This window comes from Schistocerca piceifrons, chromosome X (assembly GCF_021461385.2).
Source record: "Schistocerca piceifrons isolate TAMUIC-IGC-003096 chromosome X, iqSchPice1.1, whole genome shotgun sequence".
Lineage (NCBI taxonomy): Eukaryota > Metazoa > Arthropoda > Insecta > Orthoptera > Acrididae > Schistocerca > Schistocerca piceifrons.
Genome location: NC_060149.1, coordinates 416137173 through 416144336, shown reverse-complemented (window position 1 = coordinate 416144336; position 7164 = coordinate 416137173).

Sequence of the window (7164 nt, the reverse complement as noted above, 5' to 3'; positions counted from 1 at the left end):
CTTCACCCAATACATGAAGCTATCTCAGTCCATACAAAGTAACTTTCGTTCCACGAAATGTGTTTTAGGAAACTCATTGTGGAAGTGATACATTTGGAGTTTAGAGATGTCAGGTATACACATACCCAAATAGATAGATTTCGTAAACTCTACTGAACCTTCGACATCTCCACAGCAACAAAGTTCTCATTGAAAATAGTAACCTGCTTAAAATTTGGTCTGGCGATGCACTTTCTTACGCCGCAACGCCCATCCCATTTCGTCCCAATCAAACTATCGCGTTCATTTCTTTCATTCTGCATTGTTTTACCCAAAATGGAATTATTCATCAATTTATAATTTTTTTTTAGAAATAACTAGTCGCCCCCGCCCTCTTTTCGGTATTTAATTCAATATACTCCTTCCACCAGGGGGACTGATTGAAGCAGGTGAGTCTACCTAGCTCCATCCCTAAGATGAGGCACTGCTGAGAGATTACAATAATGAGTTACATACTTATGCTTGTGTCCAGCAGTGGTCATCAGTTTAAGCACAGCGTTTTCTCACGGAAGTTATTGCTTTGGGCATAACTGAAAGTCGCTTGTCATTTCATGCAAACTAGCAGGGTATATGAGGTCTGCCTCCACCGCATATCCTACATCAGAATCAGCTGCCAGACCCAATATTTTTGCGCCTAATCCCTCTAATTCGTTCTCTGGCACCCATTGAAACCCACCAACCTGCAGTGGCTTCATCATGACGTACCCATATATATTATTCACGTCCAAATACAGAATATAATTTGAATCGAGGGCTCCGTTGAACCCCACACCCATACGTGGATTATTTGCCTTGGCGTGACTGTGGACACACTGGCATAGTTCTCCACAGATCCCGCCCTCAGAGAAAAGAAGCATATCAGCATCAGTCAAAAGTTCGATGCTGCGCCTCGTTTTCTTGAGCATTGCCTCCCAAGACAAGCAAGGTGCCGTGTAATGAAAGGTGGGGTCCAGAGAGTATGTTGCCATGCATACACTCTGGAACTTTTCAAAAACATCTGCAAGCAAGCGCACGTCGGTGTCCATGTATAGTCTTTCCTATTCACCCAAAGTTGGAATGCTGAATTCCCGGCAGATATTCACGGCATGCTCATATACTGCACTAGTTATGGCATTGCTTGTGAGAGTACTGGTAAATGCAGATATGTCGGATAGCCTGGTTCTGTCGAGTTTCACCTTACCATCCGGATACTCATAGGGGAAAACTCCTTTCCTAGTCACAAACTGAAACTTTTCCTCATCTGTGTATGCAGATCCGGTGATATGTATATCCTCCTGAGATAGAGTTTAAAGGAGTTTCTGGAGTGGCGTGTGCATAAAACGTAGCGTGTCAAGGAAGCGGAGCGTAATATTCGGTATAATTCGTTTGGAGAATGAAATATATTTCTCAACACTCTCAGGCACTGATCTTTCTCCCAGCCATAACTAACTAATTGCTCAATAAGAAAGAGAACGTCATACCCACTTAAATCATTTATACTACAACTAGGAGACGACTGCGTCCATCTGGTGGATGAGGGCGCTGGGGAGGTGGCGCTTTCAGGAGGGATGGGTATGTGCCAAGGCACACATACCTTTCGTTGCCGCCGAGGGCGAACAGCTGCAGCCAGAGTAGGAGACAGTGGCGGCAGTGAGCTCTTGTGGGAGCACTCAGGCTCTGGAGAGGGCACTCGTTGATGCTGCTGCCTTCACCATCGCCAGACTGAGGTGTGGAAGATCGTTGCTCTCAGTGAACCGCCCATGGACGCCAGAGGAAATGTGATGGTGTGTGGGGGCTGGCACTGCAAAAGCCACACCCACCTCTCCGGCTGCACTCTGCACAGTAGTGCATGTCGCTCGGGTGAGTGTTCCAGACATGGTCCCACAACCTCCACTCTAGGTGAACATGCCACAGCACGCTGTTCTTGTGGCGGTGTTGGTGGCACCTCTGTAACATATGAATAACAGAAAAAAATTAAGTAAAATGCTCAAGTTTTTTAAATATATGCTGTAAACAAATAACATCACTTGAGTACATCAGCATTCCAGCATAATAATTATATGCTGTAATGATGACAGTCACATTATAATCGCCTTGTGTACTCTGGATCCCAGGATTGAGCAGTTGAGTCGATATTTTTGGTGGTTCTTCCACCCAGCCAAATATCTCTATCGCCTCTTCCAGATGGGAGAGATCACACTGCCTTTCAGCAACCACTATACCACGCTCCCACTCCGATATTTCACCTCACCGGAATTATTGTTGTTGTGGAGACACTGGTCCATCTCACGGAAGTCGTCTACAACAAGGTATTGATTATAAGGAAAAACAACAACAACTACAACAACAAAATTGTAGTGATATTTATTATACACAACTATGAAAAAAATGAATAAATAAAATGGTAATACCAGATGGAAGTGATGATCCCTTGTCATCTACTCGACGCATACCCGTACTAGGATATCATCCTCCTCTTGGTTTATAGCAACATCTACAACACTGCATAATATACGCCTCACACAACTGTATACAATGAAAAAAAGTCTAACGGTAATATATTACAACTGTACTTAACGTTCTTACTGCGTTTTGGCCTCCAGCAGCAGCTTCATGTCCGTCAGCTGCTGCTCTAATGCTCCAACACTGAGATCAAAAATTGTTACGCTCTGAGTATATCAAGCGCTGGTTTCTGCACATCTAAACTATGACACAGGATTTGGAGGTTTACTTACATGATGGTAGTACAAACTCTTCCGCTTGCTGGCGACTTTCAGCTTCCAGCTGGCGTTCTATTTCTGCCAACATTTCGGGATTGAATGCTGCAATGGCAAGAAAAAAGAAATTATATAACCACTTGTTACGAAAATGTATCACAATCTCGAAAAAATTTAATACTACCGCTACGAAATTTTATAACTGTCGCAATTTGAACTCATAAATTTTTTACAAACACTTACGTGGCAGTTGATCCAAGTTTGGCAGTTTCCCGCCATCACTACCGCTGGCATCACTGCTCGCTGACCGTTTCATTTTGCAGGAATCACATGGACAAAACTAAGCACTGTCAGAAACTGATGATGGTTGTGGCGTGGGTCGGGCTTTATGTACCTTCGGACTCCGCCCTCTATTTTACAGAGAACCATTAGGAACTCAGAATGCCATACCAGCACGTTATAACTTGCCTTCTTTTTTCTTCAAACAGGCTTGGTGCAGGTGTTTGAGGAACAGATCGCATGTCTGGGGGGAAAAAACATTCTGAGACAAACATCCTTTGTCTGCTGGCAAGTGGATGGAAAATTGGACGCAGCTGCTAGCTTTAGAAAAATACTCTTTGTTCATTCTGAGGCAAACAGATAGCTTGATACTTCTGACATCAGCTGCATCCCTAAAAAAAAAAAAAAAATAAAAAAAACATGTTGTTCGTCAAGGCAAAGCTGAGGGATGAGGGCGCTAACCTGTCCATCTTGTGATTTCAACACATTGAGGAGTATACCCGAACTTAAGGGGTAATAGAGTCATTTTGTAAACAGCTGCATAATATACCAATGCGAGGGTTCAACTGAATCTGCTATAGTGTACAAACAGGACGGGCAATATAGCTATAACAAACGTCCCCTCATCGGCTCCTCTAAGCATTTCCTATCGTTTTCCTTGTTGCACTGTCTACTGCGATGTTGTTAACAGCTCACCACTCTATATCGGTGATGTCTCTCCAAGTCTTTCGCCCGCTGGAGCACTGTTGATTATCACACACTGCTGGACAGTTATACTTTACAGCTCTTACTTGAGTGGGTCGTCCCAGAACCACCGCCATCAAGAGGAGACATTTCCAGGACTTCGCTCGGTGTCAGACTGCAGCAGAAATCGTAATATTTAATTGCAGTTACGTGATAAATATGTGCTTGGTTCTCAAATATTCTTGTTAGTCTTGACATGGGCACACAAAGCATAGCAGCAAGCAAGCAGGTCAGGGCCAGAACCAGCATCTCAGCAGAAGCCTTTGTTCTGGGCTGGGGCTCGCCCATTTTTTGTACACCAGTTCGGAGAGTTCCGGTCTGCAGTGCCTTATGATGACTTGGTTCGCAGCTCCCCTTTGATGGGTGAATAGTGAACTAATATCCACTTTCCGTTTAGTCGTCTTTGGGACCACGTGTGTCACTTGTATACTCCATGGAAATTTGCGAAGATTCCGTATGAGGAGTGTTTGCATTGGGAGTGTTGATAGACTTCAAACTCCTATAACCCAGGTGCTCCATGGCCAGTGGCCCTCTCTCTGGCTGACACGTACTTCTGCGGCTGAGGACATGGACCACGTTTACGGTGGTAGTTTCCTCTAGTCCATGAGCATTGGCTCTCCACTGCGGCACAGTGCGTTTGGGTGTCCGAGAGTTAAGTATGTGGGATGTAAGAGTGTTTTCAATGATCTCGCAAGGAGACGGCACGACCGTGGAGTCGGGGATTTGTCCGCAGTTTTGTCTGGTGAAAGAGGACCCCTAACACCTCACGTAGTTAAAATATTAGGACGCACTACTCGGAAAATCCCGAGAAAAATCGATCCAAAGTTTCTTAGGTGCCTTATGAGTATAAAATTTTAGTCCACTGCCAAGCCGCCGTCTGGCCTACATGCTGCCGGCACGGTAGCTCAGCGTGTTCGGTCAGAGGGTTACGTGCCCTCTGTAATAAAAAAAACTGAGTCAATCGATCAACAACGAACATAAATGGATGTCTCACGACGTCCACCCCGAGCAGATGCAACGAACAAAAGCGAACAAAATGAGATTTTAAAAAAATGTAGTGTACTGACAGGAATTTAAAAAACAAAAACCATGGTTAGTACTCGGATTCTTACGCCAGAGGTCTCGTGTTCGGTTCCTCCTCTGGCGCTTTTTCTTCTTCTGTTGCTTGCAAAACTGCAGCGCATTGTTACAGGGGAATCGTGAAATTAATTCCCGGTAAGATTGTATAAAAATTCATTCCATAATTCACCATCAATTATCGTCACCAATATTCCAAGACATGATTTAATATGCCTGGATTGCCTCAACATTGTCAGAAACCAGAAACATTTTCGTAAATGCTAATGGGGCATGTTTTTGTACAGATTTATTGCAAACGCCCTGTGATTGTAAAAAATCCGCTTTTATATGTTGAGCAAGATGTCGCAAAAATTATTGCTTTGTTTGTTTTTACGATAATTACCACTGCAATTCTTGTTTATAATTATTATATGTATAAAAATTGAATGTTTCCCAATCAACTTTGTTATTCTGATTAAAAAGGCAATATTTCTCCTCATATACTTTACAATGAAAAATGGAAAACCCACCGGCATGAATTGTGTTGTTGGACAAAAAGAAAATAACTTTTATTCAATAATGTAACTAATTTCTTAAAGATAATGTAGGTCTGGGAAACTTTCTGAATAATTGGTGCAATAATCAAAGTAAATAAAACAAGAAAAAAGGGTGCCTGAGCAGGAATCGAACACGAGACCTGTGGCGTAAGAATCCGAGCCCTAAACTCCCACGCCAGACGGCGGCTCGGCAATCTGCTAACGTTTTATACTCATAAGGCACTTAAAAGACTTTGGATCGATTTTTCCCGGGACTTTCCGTGTAGTGCGTCCTAATATTTTATCCACGGAATGTAGGTCTGGGAAACTTTCTGAATAATTGGTGCAATAATCAAAGTAAATAAAACAAGAAAAAAAGGGTGCCTGAGCAGGAATCGAATCCGAGCCCTAAACTCCCAGGCCAGACGGCGGCTCGGCAGTCTGCTAACGTTTTATACTCATAAGGCACCTAAAAAACTTTGGATCGATTTTTCCCGGGATTTTCCGTGTAGTGCGTCCTAATATTTTATCCACGTGAGGCGTTAGGGGTCCTGTTTCACCACACAAAATCGCGGACAAATCCCCGACCCCACGTCTCCTTGTCAGTCATCTAGCCATGAATGGATCGTGTTTCTCAATACATCGCAGTGGTATTTGTTGTTGTTGCTATTCTATCACACGGTAGATCCTTTCCTCCCTCCATCTTCATCCTGGTGTAGCTGAGAAACTTAGGAACTCTAAGTACTTTTAAAAAAGAAAATACACATTGCAGAGCTGTAGTGGTCAGGATCACTAGAACAGTGATGGTATAAGTTCACGTCGAAATTTGAATTTCCAATTATCATTCATACATCACCGGTTCCAATAGTGACGTCAAATAGCAATATGTTTGGATTATTTAATGAAATTTCTTATCAAAAAGCAACACTGTTTATTCCTACAAACTACTGTGCAGCGTTGGTCAGTCTTTTATTTCGAGTAGTTTTAAACTGTGTGAAGCAAATTGTTCAAGTGCTATATTAACGATTTAATTAATATTTTCCATGACACGTCTTCTTAAGCAACATTTGTGACATCTTCAAGAACTCCTGAAGCAGTTGGTGAAATTCAACACAAGAAAGCGCACCAGGAAGGCTCTGGCGGCTTTGAGCCTATGGCGGAATGAAATATCCCATGCTAGTTTATACGTCATCAGTGGAGCAAACTACAGTTTCATAAAGTATATTTCGAGTCAGCCTGCTACTAACTAAGTGACATCATCAGTCTGTGTGTGTAAAATACTTACCGCATTCGCCTTTCATCCCCTACATCACGATCACATGACCAGGAATTAATTATTTATTAACTGCAGCAGTATTTCTGCATCGATTCCCAGACAGGCATTTGCTTTGGAAGAAAGGTGTTTCTCACATGTGCCGGTATCTGAAAGGTTGGTTCATGCATACAGACCACTTGAGATGGTGTGAACACACTGGTGGTTTCAAGGCCATGGTGCATAAGCCTGAGCGCGCCGCTACGTCTCAGGCTGTCGCCGTTGTGGTGCGACCTGGCAGCCGACACAGGCTCTGGGGTTCGCGGCCGGGGGAGCTTGCACGGGTGGCGAGACGAGAGAAGGTTTTGTAGATATGTTTAAGCGATCTATGATAGTGTAATTACGTGATTCCTTACGCGATCGGAATGAAAAAAGCACCGCAATTATTTAAATACTCCACACACTGCAATCGATTTTCTGACAAATTCTTTAAATAAACTGCATTCCATACACCACCTTGTTATACTGTTAATGTTTTTAAATAATCAATAATTAGCAT